This window comes from Hippocampus comes, unplaced genomic scaffold, assembly GCF_001891065.2.
Source record: "Hippocampus comes isolate QL1 unplaced genomic scaffold, H_comes_QL1_v1.1 scaffold104, whole genome shotgun sequence".
Classification (NCBI taxonomy): domain Eukaryota; kingdom Metazoa; phylum Chordata; class Actinopteri; order Syngnathiformes; family Syngnathidae; genus Hippocampus; species Hippocampus comes.
The window spans coordinates 3,868,542-3,871,205 of record NW_017806072.1 but is presented as its reverse complement, the minus strand read 5'-3'; the positions used below and the strand labels follow the sequence as shown (position 1 = coordinate 3,871,205).

Here is a 2,664-nt window from a genome sequence, read left to right as displayed (position 1 = left end):
AAGCGTAGCGAGGCTACCCCCCCCCACCCCCCGCAAACGAGCATTTGCTCCAGAGCAAATTTTTAACCCTGTAGCATTCACACGTACCATTTTACATCGGTGCTGCCCTGCAAACGAGCATTTGCTCCGGAGCAAATTTTTAAACCACCTCCCTGAGCAGGGTTAAATTTGCTCCGGTTGAAGCTATTTTCAGGGGCTACACCGGTGTAACTTTGCACATGTGAACGCTCTACTGGGGCTGCCCCGGCGCAGCACCGGAGCAAATGTTGCCGTGTGAACACCCCTTTTGACAACACACACTAGTGAACACTTCCACCTTATAGATCGCAAACTACGTTTATACTGTAACTGCAGTTTTACTTAACTCAGTCCTTCTAAAATAGGGGGAGCGATGTGATGCCAGGGGTGCGCGTGTGACTCTGGGGAACATGCTTTTTTTTTTTTTTTTTTTGCAGAAGTGAATACTGTAGAATAAAGCGTAATTTCACATCCACTAGAGCAGTGTTTTTCAGCGCGAGACATTGTCAGGTGTGTCGCGGAAAATATCCCATTTGTATGCTTGTGCGGTCTATCGTCCGGCAAAGTAATCGTATAGTACCCTCCCATACCGCTAGGGAGCAGCAACAGCTAGCCAATTGCCTTGTGTTTCGGCCACTAAAGACAAGCGAATTTGTGCCGCATGAATACAGGACGACAGTGAAACAATAAATGTGAAAGATTATAAAATGCTTTTTTCTTTGTGTTCATTTGATTCCAATTCAGTCTGTTATAACGTCATTCTTCAATGTTAAAAACGGTTCGAGTAACAATATAGCACGTAAATTGTTAAAATAAGCGTTTTTTTTCCACATTTTCAGCTAGTGGTGTGCCGCGAGATTTTTTCAATGAAAGAAAAAAATTTTGAAAAACACTGCACTAGAGCAGTTGGCAGTGGTGCCCTTGTTGTCAGAGAATGCGCAGGGAGTATTAACTCTATAGTGTAGTTCCCTTTTTTTGCACCGAACAGGCGATATGAAGTGCAGTAAATAAACCTTCAAGGAGACAAGATGAGAAGAAAGGCGCAGAGAAACCAAGTACAGTATTTCTTCTTGTTGGGGGAGGGGGGTGCGTAACAGAAAATAATTGAGAAGCACTGACCTAAATGTACACTGGTATCCGTACGCTGGTCAATGCCTACAGCAGACGGCGCTACTGTTCACGACCAATTAATTCATTCGAATCCTCGATCATAACAATAAAATGCGGGGCGTTGCCGATTTAGTGCAATTGGGATGGGAGATAAATTTTAAAAAGCGAAATAACTACATACCGTCTCTTGTTTTGTGGCGATAAAACGATTTCGTCCACAGACTTCCAAACGTGCAACATCTTAACACTCACAAATAAAATACTGTACGCCAATTCGACCACTTACGTTTTTTCAATTGGTTTTCATGACACCGCGTTTCTCCCGTAGCGGTTACGTTCTGTTTACTGAGCTAACTTCTCAGACAAAAAAAGAAATCAGCCACACGTGTTCGGCAACCTAAAAAAAAACATCGGCGGCCACTCTCTCTTAAAGTAAAGTTGCATACGCTTACCCTTTCCACGGAAGCTGGTCAACTTCAGGCGGAGAGCGAAGCGTATATCAATCATAATCGTTGCTTTTTCAGCACAAAGCCATCCAAGCATATTTTAAGCCTGTCTTTATCAGCGGTTGTGCTGCTTCTTCCAAGTCCAACCGCTGAACGCTTCTGCTTCCCTTCCGCTTCTGCGCTTTTTTTCCCCCCATTTGTTTTTCACATCCATGTGACGTCACCGAATACTAACGGCTGCGCGAAACGATCCAAATACTTTTGTTTTCTGTTTACTGAGAATTGTATTCTGACTTGTTCAATAAAGATTATTAAAAAAAAACGATCCAAATACTGTATGAAAATTCATTCAGCAGATCGGATCGATATTTTCGCGATGAATACGATATCGTACTTTCAGTGTCGCTATCTTTTGGGTCTGTTAAATTGCACGTTAATAACCTGCGTAGAGAAGTGAAGTCAGCTCCGAGTGTAAATGCTTTTAAATACAGATTAAATCAAACGTTTCCATAACTTTGATTAAGGTCTCCTAATTAATTAAAAATCTTTTTTCTTTTAGTTATTTAAGAAACCTACTTTTGTTTCTTTATTTTTAAATGTTTTAAAAGTTTCTGTTAATGTGTTTAAATAGTGTCAATGTACACTCTGGTAATTTTGTGAGATACTTTTGTGTTCACTGCTTTTCACTGCAAACATTGTCAACGGTTGCGTTTGTAAATGCTGTTCGGTGGTGTGTCTTTGTGTGAAGCACATTGAGTTGCCTTGTGTGTAAAAGTGCTATACAGTGTCAGGTGGAGCGAGGACATGATTCAAGAGAAAAATAATTGTGTGGTGGAAATGCTTCTTATGATGTTAAAGAGATTTTGGTCTCTTTATAAACACATTGGCTAAACCCCGGTGGAGCGAAAAACGTCGTGGACGAGACTACCATTGAAGTAGAAAAACATATATTTGGACAGAAAAGAAAGGAAAACATACAGATGACAGAAAAACGTGACCGTCCGTCCTCGAGCGTCGTGTCTACTGTATTAGTGATGTGTCGTTCGCGAACGAGCCGGCTCTTAGAGCCGGCTCTTTGAAGTGAACGACA

At 41.6% G+C, this 2,664-nt stretch overlaps 1 protein-coding gene across 4 annotated transcripts in view; it reads right to left on the bottom strand.

The window, feature by feature from the left end:
- The window catches only part of amn1 (antagonist of mitotic exit network 1 homolog (S. cerevisiae)), a 27,707-nt gene extending 25,947 nt beyond the window's left edge, over positions 1–1,760 (bottom strand). For 3 of the 4 annotated variants that reach the window (XM_019894073.1, XM_019894075.1, XM_019894076.1), the window contains exon 1: positions 1,581–1,760. The gene's annotated coding sequence lies outside the window, so the exon portion shown is untranslated. Of the gene's footprint in view, positions 1–1,414; positions 1,535–1,580 lie in introns of those variants that run through there. The other variant, XM_019894074.1, reaches the window with a different exon arrangement.
- Between the last annotated feature and the right edge of the window lie 904 nt (positions 1,761–2,664).